At 41.4% G+C, this 22462-nt stretch overlaps 1 protein-coding gene across 3 annotated transcripts in view; it reads right to left on the minus strand.

The window, feature by feature from the left end:
* SH3GL2 (SH3 domain containing GRB2 like 2, endophilin A1) overlaps nt 1–22462 on the minus strand; it is a 103703-nt gene that overhangs the window by 22440 nt on the left and 58801 nt on the right. Inside the window, exon 1 of one of the 3 annotated variants that reach the window (XM_074932598.1) lies at nt 7655–7675. The exons of the other annotated variants lie outside the window; for them this stretch is intronic. The gene's annotated coding sequence lies outside the window, so the exon portion shown is untranslated. Of the gene's footprint in view, nt 1–7654; nt 7676–22462 lie in introns of those variants that run through there. 3 annotated transcript variants of the gene reach the window in all.

The raw sequence follows: 22462 nt of genomic DNA on the forward strand, positions 1-22462 counted from the left end.
TTGAGTAACTGAAGTTTGACTCCAAGGATACAAAGTACCCAAAGGTAATTAATATTACAGGCCTTTTAACTGTAGCTTTACTTTTCATCACTTTCAGATATTTTTGTATTGCTGAGAATTTGCAAAGACATGGTTTATCATCCCCACAGATGTCCTAAAGATCTCATCTCACATCTACAAACCATAGCAACTAGTCATCTCCTTCATATTCATCATTACTCTAGCTGAGGAATGTATGACACTTCATAGTGCAGCTCTGTAGTCTGCTGGAGTGGTCACTGCTATGTCAAAAATGCAGGTCATCCCTCTCTTCTAAACATGTTTTCCATTCTTGGTCACTGTGATAGTTTAGGCCCTGCCGGGACCGGAAACCACGTTGCCGTTGTCTCTCCCCCACCCTTGGACACAAGTAGGGCACAAACCCCGGGTTAAAATGAGAAGAAATTTAATACAACAGTGTAATAAACAATCTGAATAACAACGGTAGCAATGATAACAACAATAAACAGTAATAACAGTAAACAAGACAAAAGTTATACAGAGAAATATTGCAATGGTTACAGACAGCCCGCTGTGTGCTCCCCGTCACCAAAGCCACAAAGGAAAAGCTTCCCGCGCTGCCGTGCCGGACCTGACGTCAGCATGGTATGAATAACCCGGCTGGAGATCCCTTTCCCCTCCCTGCTGGGGAAACTTAACCCTATCTTAGCTGAACCAGGACAGTCACTTTGTCATTATTAGCCTCACAATGACCACCATGAGTCACTCATTTAAGGTGACTAACAAAACTATGTACCAAGCAGAAAATTCATTTGTAAACCTCTGGTTCAACTACTGTTACAGTGAACAGAGGTGAGTCAAAGGAGAGAGACAAGCTGTGAAGTCTTCAGACCTTCTAGAGCTGGGTGACTCTTCTTTCAGGGTAGTTATATCATAGGCCCTCAAGGAAGTACCTTTGAAAGAAAGAGGTTCACTCAACAGTCAGAATTCAATATGACTGTTAAGCAGGTATTCTTTATAAACAGCACTGGGCAGCACTGGGGATTGCTCTACCAGGAGTGCCACACTGACTAATATACACAAAAAGCATACGTATTCATCCATTTCCTGGAAAAGGCAGTCTTATGCTAATGGGTTCTCAGAATTCATTTCAGTAGTCTGAGCATGCGTAGTAAAAATAGAGTGAGGGTCTTCCTCCCCTCCTGGGTGTCCACGTAGTCTTCCACACAGTGTCCACTAGTTGAACTTAAGGTTTCCTGTGTCCATACAGTCATGGAGTTACGTCACCCGTCCTTCGGCTCATGTCTGTTTCAAGGGGGTTAGTTTGAAGCAGATTCCAGTTGCTTATCTTGACACTGGCATCTTCTCAGGCACTTGTTTTTAGGTCCCTTTATGAGGGATGTACACAGGGAATTTATCAGACTGCCCAAAGCCTGTTTTATCTCCACTAGGCAAGGAGTTACAGGTTTCAAAACATTTTACAAGTGGGTAATAACTACAGAGGGTAGTTAGGAAAAGAGTATAAAAGAAAATTAAGCCAGTTCTAAAAAGAACCCCAGAAGTCACTGTAGTGGGTGACTCCATTCTGAGGGGTGTTGAAGGCCCAGTATTCAGACCAGACCCACTTCAAAGGGAAGTCTGCTGCCTCCCTGGGGCCCGGGTCAAGGACCTCACAGCTAAACTCCCCACTCTAGTGAGACCCAAGGACTACTGCCCTCTCCTGGTTTTTCAGGTAGGTAGTGATGACATTACCAGGAAAGCTCCTAAAGCAATAAAGAGATATTTCAGGGTCTTGGGGAAACTGGTTAAGGGGTCAGGGGGTGTTTAGTCTGGAGAAGAGGAGGCTGAGGGGAGACCTCATCGCCCTCTACAGATCCCTGAAAGGAGGCTGCAGAGAGCTGAGGATGAGCCTCTTTAACCAAGTAATAAGCAATAGGACAAGAGGGAATGGCCTGAAATTGCACCAGGGAAGGTTTAGACGGATATTAGGAAGCATTTCTTTCCAGAAGGGGTTGTTAGGCATTGGAATGGGCTGCCCAGGGAGGTGGTGGAGTCCCCATCCCTGGAGGTGTTTAAGAGTCGGGTTGACATAGCGCTGAGGGATCTGGTGTAGTTGGGAACTGTCAGTGTTAGGTTAATGGTTGGACTGGATGATCTTCAAGGTCCTTTCCAACCTAGATAATTCTGTGATTCTGTGAAATTATATATATACATTGCAGTAAAAAACAGGAATAATAAAAGCTAGTAAACACAGGTGATGGTTAATGTTAAAACTAACATCCTACTTTACTGGTTTCTATACATTAACAAGGTCAGGAGGTCTTGTAATTTCAAGTATACTTGTAGTAACTTACCTTCACCTTCACCTCCATTATCCAGACAAAAATCTAGTTTGGAAAAGCACTGAGAGACCATACTAAAAGAGGAGCCGAACCAAAATCCCACTTAAAAATTTAAATACTGTTGTGGGTTTTTTTTTCTTGAACGCCACAGCCATTCAGCACTCAGAAATGAGAATTGAAATTTTAGGAAAAAAAAATAATTTAAACCCTCAAGAGTTCTTACCCCTCAGGCAGAAGTGAGAAATCTCTTCAGAAGAGGATATTAAGCCCCCTTTGCCAAGCCATAATCTAAAGTGGTCACGTGGTAGCAGTGGGCCCGAGGAAGGCAGCCTAAGCCTTTGCAAAAGAGCACACATCTATGTCATAGCTGTATTGACTAAATTTAGAGATATTCTTCAGTCCATTTATATCCATCTTCCAAATCAACTCTTTTTCATTAAGGCTACCACTCCACCATTCTCTAAGATTGTCAGATTTGATTATCAAAGGTCATGAATCTATGCCAGTTTACATCAGCTGAGGATCTGCTCTTGTGCTAAAGATTCAGAGGCAGTCAGAAGCATCATCAGCTATTAGCTTGTGCTGGGTTTGTGTGGTAGGGTTTCTGGTAGCAGGGGAGGGGGCTACAGCAGTGGGCTGCCCCAGCTTTGAGTCAGATCCATTGGCTGAGCCAATGAGGGATGGTGGCTGTGCCTCTGTGATAACGTTTCTAAGAAGGAGAACCTGAGGGTGGGCTGGAGACTTTGAGGACGAGTTGTGAAAAGGACACTTATGTGAACACCAAGGTCAGTGGAAGGAAGAAGGAGAAAGAGGGGCAGGTGTGCCGGAGCAGAGACTCCTCCCTGCATCCCATGGTGAGAGGGCAGGGCCATACCCCACTACTACCTATGGAGGTGTGGGAGACTGAAATGTCCTATGACTGTCTCAAAGCTTGCTTGTGTCTGTGCAAACTTCAAAGAGAAGCTGCTGTGGCCCATGAACTGGTCTGGGTAGTGTCGCCCAGAGAAGCGGGAGTGTATTGAAGGATGAACCCCCCAGTTCTTTGCAGTTGCAATGTTGGACTCTTTAGACGAGCCTCAAAGGGGCAGACTGTACTGAGCTGGCCCTATGGTGTAGCCATTTGTGGCCCTATTGTATAGGCCACACACCATGCATGCATTGCTTATGAACTGATAAGAGGCAAACTTCCTGCCCAGAAGCCAGATGCAACAAAACTGATGGGACCAGAGGAAAAAACCTAAAGGTGGGCAGATATGCTAATCAGCTGTTACAATGAACTTAAAAAGGCAGCAGAAAATTCTGCTGTGTGTGCACTCATCATTGAAGCTAGATCCGTGTGCACCCACCACCGAAGAACTGAAGACTGAGGACCAACGGGATGCCGCTGGATCCATGGTGGTGACTATTCTTGCAGTCCTGTCCCACATCCTTGCTTTATTTCTGTCTTTTCCTTCCATTCTGTCCTATCGCTAGCCCTCTTCACTGTTTTAATAACGAAAACCTGTTTTGGATATATGGCATTTAACCCCATTTGTGTCTTAATCTCGCTCTTGGGATCATATTGAAACCTCCCCTGACACTGGATTGGGACAGGAGGTCACCGGAGGAGCAGAGATCTGTCTGCAGGCTGTGGAGGACCCTGTGACTCTGTGGGAAGAAGCCCCAGCTGTTGTAGTTTGATGTTGAGAGGACTGCAACACATGCAGGGACACATGGAGGGATGCCAATGTGAAGCAGGGGCAAAAATGCAGAAGAGTGCTTAGAGTGCTTCCCCCAAGCCTTGGAGGAAGAAGCGGCAGACTGACTCCACTCCCCATACCCTGCCCTTGTGCTGCCAGTGGAGGAGGTAGAAGTATCAGGTACAAAACTGAGCCCAGGAAGAAGGGAGGGGTGGGGGCTTCTCACTGTCCCATTTTATCTGTTAAGTGTTGGTTTTGCTTCTGTTTAAAGTGATGTTTTTTCTTCCCCTAATGAGTCTGACTTTTACCTTCCTTTTACCAGTGACTGTTAATGGGTAAGTGACCCCTCCCTGTCCTTACCCTTTTGATTAATTTTTTTCCTTCCCAGAGCCTGTGGAGGGAAGGGGTGAGTGAAGGCTGTGTGGTGCACAGTTGCCCTCTGGGCTCAAACCATGACACAGGTACACCTAGCCAGAAAACAAGTCTCCTTTGCCATGTCACTTGAGTCTAGGTTTCAACATTTTGGTTCTTGCTTTAAAACAGAATGAAAACTAGGCCCTTTAAGTGGTTTTTAAAAAACAGTAATACTACATCTCCTCCTTGTCCAGTCATATGGAAGAAACAGGACCTAATCTGATACCACAGCCAACATTATTTAGTTATTTTGTGATCATGACTTCTCCTTCTACTGTTGATTACCTCTTCCATCTTGCCTCAAAAAGCCTTTACAATAAAATTACCATTAAAATATCAGCATGTTTTCATGAAAAATAACAGATTCAACATACAAACATTTTCTGGGTGGGAGAAAAATGTCATGAAAACATTTTTGTGCATCAAAAATGCACGGTCCTTTTCTACAGCTAACAATGTCATGCTTTACAGTTGTGATCTCCATATTTTATATGACTGAAAACAAGTGCTATGTGCCTTAGAGCAAATTCCAATTTTATAAAGATCCCATTTCTACTGAAGAAGAATATTAACTTTTTCTGGTTAGAATAGTTTCAGAAGGGACCTCAAAAATGGCATGGATCCTACAGTTAGGGGAAAAAATAACCTTTTTTTTTTTTTTTTTTTTTTCCTGGCAGATACTATCAACGCAGGTTTTTGGCAAATGCTGACAGAATCTGGAATATAAGCCATAGTGACAGAAGTTTGGTTTAGTACATGGATCTCACGTGAAACAACAAAACTTACTAGTCTTAGTTATGGAGCCGTTTGTTCAATTTTTCATATAATTGAGCAATTAACTTTATTTTTGTATTGCTGTGTCATGATGCAGTGTGTCACGAAAGACAAAAAAGTGCTTATCCAGTCACTATGAATCTGCTGAAAATTCCAGTTGCCTTTTATAGAATTCACTGATGATCACTTGTACAATACCCCATACATCAGTTCTCTAATGATGATATGAATCTGATACTGTCATCTCTCACTACTCACAAGATATTAATAGTAATCAAATGTGTGTTAGATAGCTATTCCATGAGAATTATGTTCTTCAGTAGTATGATACTGCATCATACTAGAGTGCCTTCTGAACAATTCACAGTTCGAACAACTGCTACCAGAAAACCTTGCACACTACTATATGCCACTACCCAAACTTGAAAATGCAGCAAGATCCACATTAAATTACAATAGTAGTCACTTGAGTCTGCAGCTCTATTAATTTCATGACATTCTGGTTTGGCAGCATGTATAGAAGGCAGCTTTCCTTCCATACAGGAGTAGAAAACCAGCTTTGAGTAGATTACCACCACAATACACTGCCTTTGCCTATGATGCAAATTGCCCTGTTTGCAAAGCAGTCACACCACAGTAAGACTGAAAAAGTAATAGTCTCTTTATGGCATGCATTCATAGCTCCAAATATGAAGCACAGCAACATTTTTACTCAAAGCACACAACAAATTCCAATCTACTTTATGCCTTTTACCATTACCTCAACGCGAGACTGGTTTTCCCATTCGGGTATTTTGGAGATCATCCTTCCACAGTGTTTCTTATCTACCACATAGTTCAGTTTCCACGGCATAACTTCTCTATCCCTAAAAGTAAGGGTGTTGACACTACAGTCCTATCAAATCACCACACAGGGGACAGGGTGGTAGGAACAAAGACTCTATTAATATGAAAGCTACAGGAAACAGTAATGAATGGAGCTTACAAATTCATGATGGAGAAAAAGAATGTTCTTTGTAGTTCATACTTGTTAAATGCAAGTCACCCTGTTGATTTCTCATTCCTGATTGTTCATTTCTGTTCCACTGGTTATTATAGTTCTTCCATGCATTTTTTGTCTTTTTGACTTTTGACTGTCACTGTAAGGGTTTGTGTTCTGGAAGCCCAGTAACAGAAGTGTCTTCAGATTTGCTAAAGATTTTCAAATAGGGTCTAAAATGCTGTGATGCTTTGTTAGCTTTGCAAACACAGGAAAGACATTTGCAAAAGAAAGTAGTGAAAAATACAAATTTTAATGGGAAGAAGTCTGTCATTTTAGTGGGAAAAAGTCTGTGTACACATGGTGAAGGTTTGCCAACACTGTAGGCTTTTCAGAAGGAGAAAACATTTGCAAAAGGACATTTATAAAAAGCACAGTCTCTAAGCAAGAAATTTTTTTTAATGCTCTTTGTCACTTCTCATGCTACAGTAAGACAAAACTGCCACTTGCAGGCTATTTTTTCTGCCTGATCCTGCACAGTCTAACATCTATGGTATCAGAATTTGTTACCACACGAAACATGTGAAAGCTACAATTCAAATTTATGGTCACAGCCCTGGTTCTCTGCAGATAATGAAGCATACTTCCTCATGGCAAATCACACTCAGCAGCATCAGTAAGCAAGAGAGGAGATTTTCTGCTGATCTCAGCTAAATTAGAATAGGGACTGAAAGAAAAACTGATCTCAAAAGCATATGTAAATTAGCTGTATTTTAGACTTCTTCTTCTCATTAGAGTTCACATTAGAATATAAAAGAAAAGAACTTTTTCCAGATTAGTCTGGAGATAGCTTATCTTCAGAAACATTAAGAGGCTGTAGAAAATATCCGTGTTGGTTCACAGCACCTTATCCTGTCCTGGGAAGGAAATTAACATCTGATTTCAACTGAGGTAGAGCTATCTTGATGCAGCTTTTCTGGAAGAGTCATCTAGATGAGGGAAGTCCTGATTAACAAGCCAAATGATTCAATATCATTAGTCTTGGAAAGCTTCAACAAACTCAATAGATGTCATCAATCTCATCAGAAGCCAGAAGTGTCTGATTAGGCTCACACTTATATTGCACTCTTTTGTTAGAGAAACTGAGCAAAAGCCACACTTTCATTAAACAAGACAGGAAAGCTTATCACCCTCTCCCTTGCATTTCAAATTCTTTGAATTTTTCTCTATTTTTATTTTAATTTGTAAAAACCTTGCACAAAATAGTGACTGTCAATAAGGCATGGCGTGAGAATGTAGAACAAGCCACTACAATAGTGAAACAAAAGTAGGATCCAAATTTAACGTACATTTAAGATATAGTAATCCCTATTTACATTTCATTAGTAAATTTCTCTTCTTCAGCTGGGACAGCTACAAGGGTAGCTTACAATGCCAGCTGGAGCTCATGAGCAGAAGATCCTTACCTTGCACAACTGAGGAACACAAGTGACTTCACTGCTACCACAGAATCTGTAAGACACTGTGAAAGGCAAAAGGGAAAAAATCAGAGATCCAAGAATCTCCAGGGAACTTCACTGCTAATCTCCTGTTTGCACTAAGACTTTGATTATGCCATTGATGTTTCGCATTCTCCCTGGCAAAATGAAGAAATACACTTGCCTACCACACAGGAAAATTGTAAGCATTAATTTGCACCTGCTACTGCTTGCCATCAGGAGCATATCTATATATTTAGTCATATATAATATGACTAAACATATTTAATATATGTAATCAGGAATTTTTTTATATCTATTTGATATATATAATCAGGAAATATATTTTTATATATTTAGTCAGGAACTAATATACTCCCTCCTCTGATAGCACTGAAATCACTTTCTTCCTGCTAGAAGTCTTTGTTCACTGGCCTGTTCCACCACAGCAACACACCAGCCACAGGCTGGGTAGGTTTGTTCTCCCTTAAAAGTTCCCTTGAATCTGCTGCAGGATGCAGAATGTCAATAATAAAGTGCACTATTAAAACATCAGGAAGTGAACTGCATTTTGGAAACTCTAGAAGAAAAGGGAGAGCTATAACTGGACTCTAAAAGGCTTGCCTTCATCTCTCACAAAGCATCTTCTAAGTACTCTTTATATATATACAATAGCTTGGCCTCACTAGTCTTCACAGCTGTTAGCAGGAGAGCTCACAGCCCTGTTAAGCGCTCCCCTAACAGTCTGAAGGTAGGTCAAAACCAGGGAAACGGGCTATTGCTGTGACATATACAAGACACAGGAACTAGAAATGCTAAGACTGCTGAAGCTTGACAAGTCACGAAGGAAATTCTTTGTGGGATGGGATCTCCAGTAATGCCAGCGATACTGTGGAACAAAAGCAAAATAGCTCAGTGGAACTAATTTTCCCCAAGAAGGATAAAAAGACATCAGGATCCCAACCTCCAGCAATGTTGCTGTGTAAGAAATACGCACTGTGAACCTATCCTGTGTTCTTATTCCCTTCATTTAGAATCAATCCCTGATTTGCCTTTCTTTTTTCTCATTTTCAGCTGAAGCTGTCAAAGGGGAGGAAAGAGGGTGTTTGGATCAATCCTTTCTTCTACCAATCTGATATAGCATTTCACTTTCTGACTACTAGCAAGGACCACACTGTGGAATTTCTGCAACTTCAGCACCACAGGGAGAGTTACTCACAATCACCACTAGCACACAATATGAAAGTATGACGCAGGCTTCTACACCGACAGGAGTTACTGCAGAGCCTCTGCTGCAGTGCCACTGCATTACATTGGAGGCTGTCCACTGGTAAGTGAAATAAAACAGGGTGAAAGCAGGAAGAACTACTAAGGAAGTGCTGGTGTTGTAGTGCCCTACATGGTATCTCTGTATTGAAAGTCCCTGCACAGAGGCACCCACCATGACAGATGAGGTAGTACTTACCTAGGGCAGACAAAAATTTAAATCAGTATTATGCATTCCAGTGACAGAAGTGTGCTGATAGCTGAGTCACTGCAGCGCATCCATGATAACCAAGATAATCCATTTCATGCATTTAAACTAACTACCGAAGTTTTGCATGTTTACCAAACACACTTCTCTGCAAAGAGCCAGAAAGCTGGTCACAACCCCAACACCTCTGCAGTTCAGAGTGGCAAAGAGAAGCTGGCAAAAGCTCAAAAGCTGCCAGAAAGCTGGGGCTAGTCAGAAAGAACACTGTGTGCTTTTTCAACACTCTCTGTCCCCAGCAGGTCACCAGTATGAGAAACAGAGAAGAAATTGGCATTTAAAAAGGTGGCTGTGTTAGCTAGAAGGTGTGCCAATCTCTGCTTTTTTCAGTACAGAAATGGAACTGAGAATCTATTCTCATGTTATCTATTCCCACATGGTATTTCTACTTCTGGTAATAACAGTACTGTGACCCATTCCCTTTAGTGGGCCTGTTGGCAATAAAATGCTCACAGGTTTTTTACTCCTGTGCAAAGGGATCTGGATTCAGATCCACAACCCTTATGGGTTCTCCACACAGCAGTAATGGAAGCCCTGCCCTACACACTGCCACAGAGGAAGAGGACATCTGTGCTCTGTTTCCCAAAGTGCCAAAAAATCTGGTAGCTGCCTGAGTGTTTCTTCAGTGTAATCGGTTCATTGAGCTGGGTAGTAATAAGAATGTCTCAGAGAGGGGCAAAACTAATGCAAGAACACCAACAGTTTTGGGGGTTCTCAGATTTCTTGTCTAGCAAGGTGCACAGTACCAGCTTTCTCATCTGGAACACTTACCAGTTGCCAGCACCTGACCTATCACATTCTGTTACCATGTATTTGAGAAGGAGAGTGTAAACTATGAAATTACATATTCATTCAAACTTTCATACTTTTCTCATTTCTCCAAAGCAATTTTCATGAAGCTTTAAGGGGAAGATGCTTCCTCTGGGTAGGTAGAATTGCAGACTTAAATTTTGTTGCTGCACTTTCAGGCAGGTCAGCTGTGGATCTTAAAACCATATACAGAGTTGTATGACAGTACACAGAGCAGAAAAAGAGGGAAAGAGAACACAGAACATGTATCCATACAGCTAGCATCCTAATCTGGAGCCCAGGTATAGCATGGTTATGGATCATGATCCATTTTATTTCAATCACACACTTCTAATGCAGCTCCATCCACACAGTTTCTCAGTTCAGCAGAAACAATCATCACTTTCTTCCCACTGCTTCACTTGGCACATGATAGCTCACTACATAGCAGACTCCTCTTATACAGGTGACCCATCCCATGGTTTCTTAAACCACATCAGCAGACTGCTTGAGCTCATCTTCCTCCACTTTAACATAAAACTGTTTCCTGCAGCAGTGGTTTAAGCTGCCAACTGGGAGGGAGAGTTCAAATTCACTCGTCATGGAGAACAATGTTTAGCCTTGGCTACTGATCCAGCTAACTTACATGCACAAAATGCCAACAGTGAAAAACACTAGAATATGTCACATGAAGACCTAGCAGGTGAAGAGTTCTAGGGAACAGTTTACACCTTGCTAAGATCTCCACGAAACATGGAGTCCAAATATGTGATCAGCATTATGCAAGCAGTGATGCAACGATGATTGGTAAAGCAGGTTACTACACACGACTTTGCTAGGCAAATCAAATACTCATTTTTACAGAGTATTAAAGCTTGGAGTGGGTTCTAATTTCTTTCTCTCAGTATAGGAATGAATTATTCAGCAGAAATAACGAGGACATAGGCCAAAAAAGGGGCAAAATAATGGCATGAGAAATTTACAGGCATATTTTATAACTCTACATAATGTATACCAGCCTGCATACCTTCTGCTGGGTGAAAGACAGCCTGGCCCTCAACATCTGAAAATGTGAGAATGCCAGGAACATTCAGAAGCTGCTAGAGGCCAAGAGAACAAAACATGGCTTAAATATGATTTAACAGCTCTAGAAACTGTGGTATTGTGAACTTGTCCCTTTTACATTTGAAAGTGCATTTGCTGGAATCTGTCAGTGAATTAATTTTTAACTGCCAAAGACAAGACATTAAAGGGAATCTGTGAGAAAAAGCATGTCTATAAGCTGTTACTGGTACTCATGTACATTTTATTTCTGGTGTTCCTATTGCCACAATGTCTAAAAATGTACAGTCTGTACAACACAACAAAGGGTCAGTCCAAACAATCTGTATATTTTGTTATGCTATTAGCCGTGTTGATAATTTATTAACTACATACAGAGCAGGGCAAAGCCATCCACCATTTTCAGTTTGATAACAGAACATTTAGAAATTGCCAAGATCTGCTTTAGGCTTTAACTTTTTTACATGAGCACTACATAAATTAAGATGAATGCTCTTTACTTAAATTCATGTACTGTGTCTCACACTTACGGTGTAAGAGCAATAGGTGCCAAAGCACTGGCCTGTTATCAAGGGCAGGAGATCACTACAGTACAACAGTGATACTCAGACAAGCTCTGAGTATTTCTGGGGCGACGCCCTCAACTGACTGAAATAGTGGTGTGCCTTTTTGTGCTTCCAAGATGTACACAAATGAGAAAGAAGAGAAAGGGGACTGGATGAGTTAAGACTGGATAAAACATATTCAGATACAAGAAAAAAATGTTGGACGGCACCACTTAGCCTGATGCTGGACTGTGTATGCACACACTGCACAGCACCATGGCCAGGAGCAGATGCAGCTCTGCTTCTGCAGTAAGGTCAGCAGGGGGATTCTGTCAAGAGTCCCTGGCAGGGAGGAGGAGCAGCCCCTTCCTACCCAAATGATGTCATAGCCACAGCCCTAGGGGATTAATACTTAAATTTGAAGATGGTAATTTTCCTCCTTTCACCATTGTATCAGCTACCAGACAAAGGACATTTTAAAATACAAGAAGACAAAACCTGCACAAAAAAGCAAGAGACCTAAGACTCATCTCTGACCTAAAAACTACTGCAATTCACCAGCAACACCCCTGAAGTCTATAGGCAGTTACAAAAACATAACCTACATTAAGCAAAAGCAGGGCTGAGCCTGCTGTTCTCGGATACTTGGAAATTCTAAGAGGTACCAAAGAAATCAGAAAAATTACCATTAAATACTGATGGGAAACAAATTATACTATAGCTATGATCTCACTAACTGGCTCGTGACTACTGTCAGGATTGATCGTAATATAACACGGATCAACAAAACAAACTCTTCTTTAGTGGTGATGGTATGTGTCTATGGTTCTATCTCATATTCGAGATGTTGATGCTCTAAGAAGGCTCCTGAGACAAAAGGTAATTAAAAACTTTCCCTAGCTTTTTACCTAATTTACAAAGCAGTGTCTTATTACCAGGAGGGAGATGGAGATTTTTTGAGATATAACAATGAAATAGGCATTGTTTGCTAATATTACCTCACAATTTGTTTGAACAATGGAATCCATATGAAAATATAATAAAAAAGAATGCTGGGCTTGGTGAATGGACATGTGGCCAGCTCAAAATTTGCAAATATTTACATGTTTGACTATTTCAAGATATTTACAGTCTTTTACAGTCAGTCTTTCAGTCTTCTAGAGCAGCTGAGGCTCTGAGCCACCGTGGATCATTACATACATACCTGAAGTTACACAGAAAAGAAAAATCTTCAAGTACAAATTCAGTTGGGTTTTTTTGTCAGGTTATATCCCTTGTAATTTTAACATCATCTGAGAATAAACTATTGCAATGAATAAGCTCAGTTTTATAAAGCTATTAGATTCCATTAATTTTTCCAAAAAATATTATGAAGTCTTCATGAACACACAGCTTTAATCACCTCTTCTGCCCATATATGGGTGGGTCTCTGTTAAGCCACTGGCTTTACAGCTTTTCTCACAGTGAGGTACCTCACTGACTGAGCGTGACATATGCCAAGTCACTTAATCACCTGTGATTGGATTTCATACATTTTTCCCTACACCACAGCAATAGAAGGGTGTATTAATTAGCTAGGATCCCAGTTTTCACCACATCTTGGAGTTAGAATGTTTGCAAAGTACAAATTCTCTTAACAGAAAGGGAGCAAAATTTGCTTCTTAGCAAACATTCTTTAGCTTCCAGAGCTAACCTTTTACCACAGAGATTGGCAGAAAAATTCTCACTGTAGAAAGGCTCTACAGAAGGATCTGGACAGGCTGGATTGATGGGCCAAGGCCAGTTGTATGAGGCTGAGTGCCAGGTCCTGCACTTGGATCACACCAACTATCCAATGCTACAGGCTTGGGGAAGAGTGAGTGGAAAGCTGCCTGGTGGGAAAAGGACCCGGGGGTGTTGGTGAACAGCCAGCTGAATATAAGCTGGCAGTGTGCCCAAGTGCCCAGTAGCATCCTGGCTTGCATCAGAAAAAGTGTGGCCAGCAGGACTGGAGAAGTGATTGTCCCCTCATATGGTGAGGCCGCACCTCGAATACAGTGTTCAGTTTTTGACCCTGCACTACAAGAAAGACTTGGAGGTGATGGAGCACTTCTCCACAACTACCTGAAAGGAGGTGGTAGTGGGCTGGGTGTGTCAGTCTCTTCTCCAAAATAAGAAGTGATAGGATGAGAGGAAATGGCCTCAGTTGTGCCAGGGGAGGTTTAGATGGGATATTAGGAAAATTTTCTTCATCAAAAGGGTTGTCAAGCATTGGAACAGGCTGCCCATGATAGTGACCCTGGAGGTATTTAAAAGACGTGTAGATGTGGCACTTAGGGACATGGCTTAGTGGTCAACTTGGCAGTGTTAGGTTAATGGTTGGACTTGACTTTAAGGGTCTTTTCCAACCTACATGATTCTATGATTCTATAACAAATGATGTATTCTACTGATCAGTAATCTCATATTTTAAGTTATTCTTATCAAAGTCAAGGTTCTCCTCATAAGCCACTGATTTTTAAAATACTTCTTTCTTGTGTTCTTGAGTCTCTTATGTTAACAAAAATATATGGAGCTGATAAGGTTGTACTAGCCAGATTTCAGAAATACCAGTCCAAAAGGGAACGGCAATGTTAGACATTTTGAAACTTTTGAAGAAATGCCAACCTATCTATCAGCTGTTTGATACAATATATTACAACCAGTATTTAACAACTCTAGTGCAGTAGTCCACAGTTAAAGCCATTAGTCCCTGCTTTAACCATTTTAATTGATTGATAATACATAAAAGCTTTGCCTACTCTAGGGAGTGTTTTCCAAAAACACCTCCTTTATGGCTAGAAGTACTCTGGCTCCAACAGGCATTCAAATGCTGGCAGAACACTCGCTCCAACTAGAACAATGCTACTTCCAATCCCACTCAGAAGAGGTTTTCACTGTGCAAATTCAGGTGACCTACCTACACCTGGACTTCCAATACAGTTGGCAAAGGTGGAACTCAACCAGTTTAACTCTTCTCTTTAGTTAGATAAGATATAGCAAGGACAACTGAGACTTGACAATGGTTGCTGGAATTTTAAAAAGCTGTAAAATAGTGGTATGCTGAATTACACCCACCATTACACAAAGAAAGTAAGAAAGAAGGAATGAATGAAAACACAGATACACTTTAACTATGAACATCCTAAATATTCAGATGAAAGCATGTTGATCTTCTAAATTAAATGCAGATGTGGAAGGTCATAAATTACTTACACAAAATCCAATGCTAGGAAGCACCATGACAGTATATGCTACCTGTTTCCGAGGTGAATCATCCTTAATACTTAGCTCTACAGGACAGTGGCATTACAACACATAAAAAAAGAAAATTTGTCCCTTCTCTTTAAGAATAAAGAACTTTTGTGTCTTAAGCTTCTATATTGCCAGCATTGTCAATGATTTGGTGTGAAATTTGCAGCATAATTGTTCATCATGCTGGCACATCCTAATACAGGCATGAGTACACGTAAAGTTTGGGTGGTTTTTTTAATAATAAAAAATTTATGAATATATATATATAATATACCTATATAAATGTAGACATGTAAGTGTTAGTATTTCTCTTTTACCATTAGCTAATGGCAATGTAAAACTGAGGATTTTAGTAGTTGAAAAATATCTAGAACTGAATCTAGAGACTATGGAGACAGAGAAGTCATATTGGCTTTTGCAGTATCTAATTTTTCATACTTCATTTATGCTCAATATGTCACTCTGAAGTTGTGTAAACTGGTGGACAATAAATAAGTCATGTTGCGAATATGCATGAACCTGTGAATAACATTTTCTCTGTGTCCCAGTTCCTTAGCTACTGTGTGGAATGATAACACCCAGAAGAATAAACCACTTTTATATCTTTACATTAAAGTATGCATGAGCTGTGATGGGATCTACAAATCAGTTGTGTTCTGCCTTCTGATTATGATCTGATAATTTCATATGTCAGCCACCCTATGCCAACATAAGCATGAACAAATGCTAAGCAAGAGCTACAAAAACAGAAGATTCTTGATATACAAATTTGCTAGCACTTCTCAAAAGTCAAAAGAACACCACACACAAGCAATGCTGTGAAAATAAGCCTGGTATATACAATGGCACATCAAGACATTAAAAAAATTGTATGGGTACATATACTAGCTGTGCTCTCAAGACTTACTATCCTTTTCTTATCCTTCAAGCCTTACACTCTCCATTACAAACATGTGGGCTATGAGAAGGTGGGCTGTGACCCATCGAATCCTGTCTATGTTAGGACTTTCAAAAGAGTTACATGAGAAAGCAAGCTGTGGCCTTAGCAGTGGTGGGGAAACAGGAGCCTGGAGAAGTCTGCCTTCCAGAACCACAGAGATGTTCAGTAAGACAATTGGTACTGCCACTACGCTTCTCAAAAGGGACAGAATGTGGGGGGGGATTAGGAGAACCAAGGTCAACAGCATCTCCTTTTAAAGATGCCAGAAATGCACAAGCCAAAGTCTTCTTTCTAAGGGAAGGCTACCCCCAGCTATACACTAGCTCCCACTGTTCACCATGAACATGAAGCAGTGTCTAGTGGTGGAGCTGTCAGAAAAATTATTATAAGCTCTCACGACCTTATGGCCACCCAACCATTTGCTTTCATTTGCAATCACCACATTCCACACTAGAATCTGTTCATGCATCAGTTCCACAAGCCACCCTGACTTCATAGTTTTATGGTTTCATCATCAGTACAACACGAGTCTTTTGCTGAGATAATCTTGCAGTGCACTCCACTCGCATGATGATGACCTATTTTATTTAGCAGAAAGCAGAGGGATGAGAAGCCTTCGCTGGTCTACAGTTTCCATTTCATTCTCAAGCTTATCTTACCACAGCACAGCCACTCTGAGGGATAATGCTACTTTAAATTACTGAGGAAATTGAAGAAAGAATTACTGTGCTTAATTCAAAAAAGCATGTAATTTGCTCATATAACAAACACTGCACTTATCTTTAGGAGTTACTGATAAGTTTCTCGTTTTTATTTGCTGTATAACGTTCTTTTCTGAAGTAGGTTTTTTCCCAGTTCACTTTTCCTTTAACGTATAAAACTGCTTCTGTCAGAGCAAAATGAACAGTTAGAATTGCAAATGAGTGTTTTCTTCGCTTACACTGTGTGAATATCAGTGAAAAAAAAAAACCTGTTTAAAATAAGGACATTATGCCCTGAATAACTTAATACAATAATAATAAATTTTACAATCATCATAAAATTTGAAACTGGGAAAATAAGCCAACACACAAAAAAAGTTCCAGTTTTGCTGTCCTGACACAGGAAAGATTCCTATTTAAAATTCTGGGAAATTTAATCTCTAAAAGACTGCAGGACTGGGACCAGATGCACTAATCATATAAGATGACAGAGCTAGCCATTTCTTGAAATGAGGTTGCTAATGTTTCTGTGTCACTTTCTTTGCGTGAAGAATAATAGCTACTTTTCCCTCAACTTTTCACTCTCTGGTGTATTTGAGCTGTAAGTCTGCCTGGGTAAAGCTCAGACTATTTTTATGCAGAGTATACATCATCATGCCAGTTCAATCCAGCAAGACTATGGGCTTGACACTCCCTAGGCGCTAGTGCTCAAGAGATCTATACCTTCATTTTGGCAGGTAAAATGAAACAAAACTTTTCCAGCATCAAACTGCCCCAGGTTGTGTCTAAAAACTAAAAACCTCTCACATTCCTAATTACAAATAAGCTTTAGAGTCTCCTGCAAATTGCAGACAAAAGCAATAAAACTGAAGCTACTATGACACTAGGCATTGCATGTAAAACAATCAAGGAGATGACTGATCCGAGCTCTGTTTAAACAGCTCAAATGACACATCATGATGATGTCTTCTCCTTCTCTGGAATCTCTTCTACATAATAGCTTCTGATCATTCAGATGCTCTTTGTAAAGACAGTTGGGAACCCACAAGATCAACACTTTTAATAACTGATGAAATATTTTTATAGTTTAAGGCATGTGAATGATAACCAGAAATAGTAACTGCCAGTACACTACAGAGTAAATTTAGAGATGTTCAGGAACTTCTAAAAGTTTGACAGATAATGCCAGTTGGTCAGAAAAGGGGTTTTTTTGACAGGATTCTACCAGTTTCACCATGACCTGAGAAATGTCTTCTCCGTGCCAGGGTAGAAATTCTGTTCAAAACTGGACATACCAAGTGACCCTGTAAGTTCACTCAGAAAATGTCTTTCACAAAGAGACTAAAATGTGGACCTCTGACATCTCACAGCCTTAGCCGTTCACTAAAAATGTTATGCTTGGCTGAACTGACATTTGGAGGTGAGGGAAGGAGAGAAGAAGGAACTCACACAAAGTGAAGGATGACCAAAAGAAGAGATTAAGATAATTCAGTTCACAGGAGAAATGTGCATGAACAGAATACTATGTATTTAAGTAGGCTGCTCTCAGCTTTTTCCACAAAAATTCTCTACTACCTCAGAACTGGTTTTAGCATCATGCAAGTTAGGAAATTTTCTATAATCTCAAAAAGCTGTACAGGGCTAGAAAATCACGCTCCTCCTAATTTGACGAATTTGAGTTTCTAGGTATGTTGTGTTTTTAACAGATCCTATGGAAGATACTTTGCTCTGGAGGTTGGTGACAAGTTGGTTCGCCAACCCCTTTTCTATCATGATACTGACAGTACTGAGAACTAAGTCAACAACTACTATGTACAGGTTACAAAGTAAGGTAAGAACAGTAGAAGATAACATTACAAATGCACAATGTGTGAATCCTTCCATATGTGTAAATCAAAAAACACCAGGCCTGATTTGCCTTACCATGGCATCAGTGAGGTTTCATTGGGTAATTCCCACTTAAAATGGAACCAGAAAGAGCTACAGTAACTAAATGCACAAGAGAAAACCAATTTGCTTGCATAGCAAAAATATAATGGAAAATTCTTCATGATCCATTGGACTTAATTATGTAGCATTTCTTAATTTAATTACCCATTAAAAATCCATTCATCTATAGCTCTTGAGAACCTAAATGATCAACTGTGATTTCTCAGGCAAAGGCATTCTGGCACTCATTACAAACTTAACTGCTGCTAAGACACAGCCAATCTTCCTTTCTTTTGTATGTAACCACAAGTTATAAACTACATATTTTGATTGCACTGTAATGAAATGTTTTAATTACTTCATGGTAGCCTGCTGCAACTAATAAAAATCTTTACTTTTGAATCATCATCTTTTACAAAGGATAAAATAAATGCCAGTTATTCACAGCAGAATGATAATTTTCCATTACTTCTGTCAGTCTCTCCAGTGAAGAAAATGGTAAGGGTTTTCAGACAGGTTTTGCTGCTTTATGGAGGTTTTAGAAGCCCCAATGCAGTGCACAGGATTGCTGGCTTCTACTCCAGGTGGTAAATGTCTATTTTTTGACAACTAAGTCAGCAAGTGAAACATTTGGGTCTAGACATCCTCTCATGCTTTATCTTCAATTCTATATGCCTAATTATCTCATGAAAATACTTTGACCAACAGAGGCAATAAAACTTGCTGATGTTAAGGATGTTGACAAAGCTGCAAAATTGTGATTAGTAACAAACGTCTTGATTAATACCACTGCCACACATATGCATATCTGTACTGCATAGTGCAGTCCCATGTCAAAGATACCAAGCTACCTCTGCAAAGCTGGCTTATCAACAAGAGCATAACATAGTGCTGTGCAGAGGAAGTGACCTCAGCTTGTTCCGTCCCACAGTAGGTGGTAAAGGGAGGCAAAGGAGTGTAGCAAGTCTGTTAGGACTCGAAAGGCTGCCACCTTTGAGCACAAGTATGTTCTCCATGCTCAGGAAAACAAGCAAACACATCAGGCTATTGGCTTGGCTAAGCAGGGCACTCAAAGTTGAGCTTCAATGCTGTACACAGGAGATGGCAGCAATGAGAGGCTACAAAGAAGGAATATAGGAGCCTTGCCTGGGTATGCAGGGACAGTGTTGGAAATCTTGAAAGCTCAACTGGAGCCAGAACTGGCAAGGGACACCAAGACATGCAGGATGAGCTTCTATCAGTGTAATAAAAGAATAAATGAGACAAATGGAGTCCCTTGCTGAGTGGGCTAGGAATTATTGCAAGGGGTGCATATAAGGCCAAGACACTTGGAGCGTTCATTGCCTTCGTGTTCACCGGTAATGTTTTCCATCCTTTATGTCATAGTTCAAAGAGGAGAGGAGCTACTGGGAGTAGAAGAGGAATAAATCAGGGCTTTCTTGAGAAAATGTGATTACTATGAATCCATGTGACCAGAGGGGTTGCATCCATGGCTACTGAGCAAGCTGGCCAAAGTCTTAGCAAGGGTGCGGTCTATCATTTTGGAAAGATTGTGGAGACTGGGGGAGAACCTCTTGGTGCAGAAGAAGTGCAAATATTGCACCCATCTCCAGACATGACAGGAAGACAGACCCAGGTAACCACAGTCTCATTTTTGTCCTTCAGAAAATCATACAGCAAGTCCTCTCAGTAGCCATTTTTGGGGCACTTGAAGGAGAAGAAGGTGACTGGAAACAGTCAGCATGGATTTGTCAAAGGCAAACCAACTTGACTGCCTTCTGTGTCAGAATGACGAAATCTGGGCATGAGGAAAGCACATCAGGTGTCACCTTGTCCTAGTTTTGGCCAGGATAGAGTTAACTTTCCTTGGGCTGAGAGGGAGCACAGCTAGAGGGCCGGGACCAATCCATCATTGGAGCATTCCATATTGACTGACGTCATGCTCAGTATATAAGTGGACGCGGGCTCTCTCGTGCCCATCTTCACTTTCTGGGTCAGCATGACAGGATTTTTGTGGTGTGGTAGGATCGCTGCAAGGGACAGGCTCTGTACCAGTCGCTGCTTGGTAAGCCACTGCTGCATTTTACCCATTACTGAATTACTATTATCAGTGTTGTTTTTGTTACTATTACTAATTTTTTTTTATTCAACCTACAGATTTCTTCTTTTGTCCCTCCCCTATTTCACTGGGTGGGGGGAAGTAAAATCTGGCCACGTGGCAATTGGCTACTGGCTGAGTTCAAACCACAACACACCTATAGCAATTTTACCAAGCCTTTTGAGAGCATCCCTGCCTGGTTGCTACAGTCTGCATGAACAAGAAGAATGAAAAAATAGCTGGATCATCAGTCTCACAGGGTCATGTCCAATGGTTCATACTCTACCTATAGGCTGGTAACAGCTGGATTTCCTCAAGGGTCTGCCCTGGAATATCATCAGCTGTTCATTAGAGACCTTGCTGCCTGGGGAAGCAGCTCTATGGGACAGCCCTGGGTGCTGGTTGGTAGTGAGCTCAGCCAGGGCCAGACGTATGCCTGAGCAGCAACAGCGGGCAGCAGCACCCAGGGTGCTGTGAGTATGCATTGGCCCCATGAGCACAGTGGCACAAGATGAGGCTTATGCTGGAAATAAGGAGAAGCCTTTGCCTCAGGTGGACTGCCCAGCAGTGGAGCTCAGGCAAAGGCCTGAACTAGAGCCCTCCCAAGGTGCATCTAATACACTAGAGCTGGAGCACGAAGCAGTATAACAATTTCACTACAGTGACAGGGACAGTTGGCCCTTCTGAGAAACAGTTGCTTAAACATGGACTTCAAAAGTTTGAGTTTTCCTGGGACTTGTGCTGAAGTCATTTACGGAACTAAGATTTAGGTTCCACATGTCAGACAGGCTTTACTATAGTGACTGTAACTGTGATTAAATTCTGTTGAAATCTGTGCTTCAAATTTTGTGCCAGAATCATAGATTCATTTAGGTTGGAAAAGACCCTTAAGATCAAGTCCAACTGTAAACCCAACACTGCCACGTTGACCACTACTAAGCCATGTCCCTAAGTGCCACATCTACACGTTTTTTAAATACCTCCAGGGATGGTGACTCAACCACTTCCCTGGGCAGCCTGTTCCAATGCTTGACAACCCTTCTGATGAAGAAATTTTTTCCTAATACCCATCTAAACCTCCCCTGGCGCAACTTGAGGCCACTTCTTCTCATCCTATCACTTCTTATTTTGGAGAAGAGACTGACACACCCAGCCCACTACTAACTCCTTTCGGGTAGTTGTTGACAGCAATAAGGTCTCCCCTCAGCCTCCTTTTCTCCAGACTGAACAACCACAGTTCCCTCAGCTGCTCCTCATAAGACTTGTTCTCTAGACCCTTCACCAGCCTCATTGCTCTTCTCTGGATGTGCTCCAGCACCTCAATGTCTTTCCTGCAGTGGGAGGCCCAAAACTGAACACAGTATTTGAGGTGCGGCCTCACCAGTTCCAAGTACAGGGGGGATGGTCACTTCCCTAGTCCTGCTGGCCACACTATTTCTGATACACGCCAGGATGCTATTGGCCACCTGGGCACGCTGCTGGATTACATTCAGCCAGCTGCTGATCAACATCCCCAGGTCTTTTTCCCACCAGGCAGCTTTCCACTCACTCTTCCCCAAGCCTGTAGCATTGGATAGAGTTGCTGTGACCCAAGTGCAGGACCTGGCACTCAGCCTTGTTGAACCTCATACAACTGGCCTTGGCCCATCAATCCAGCCTGTCCAGATCCTTCTGTAAAGCCTTCCTACCCTCAAGCAGATCAACACTCCCACCCAACTCAATGTTGTCTGCAAACTTGCTGAGGGTGCACTCAATCACCACAACCAGATCTTTGATAAAGATTTTAAACAGAAGTGAGCCCAATACTGAGCCCTTGCGACTGGCCGCCAACTGGATTTAATGCCATTCACCGCAATCCTTGGGCCCAGCTATCCAGACAATTTTTTACCCAGTGAAGAGTACACCTGTCCACACTGTAATGACCATCT

This window comes from Athene noctua, chromosome Z (assembly GCF_965140245.1).
Source record: "Athene noctua chromosome Z, bAthNoc1.hap1.1, whole genome shotgun sequence".
Lineage (NCBI taxonomy): Eukaryota > Metazoa > Chordata > Aves > Strigiformes > Strigidae > Athene > Athene noctua.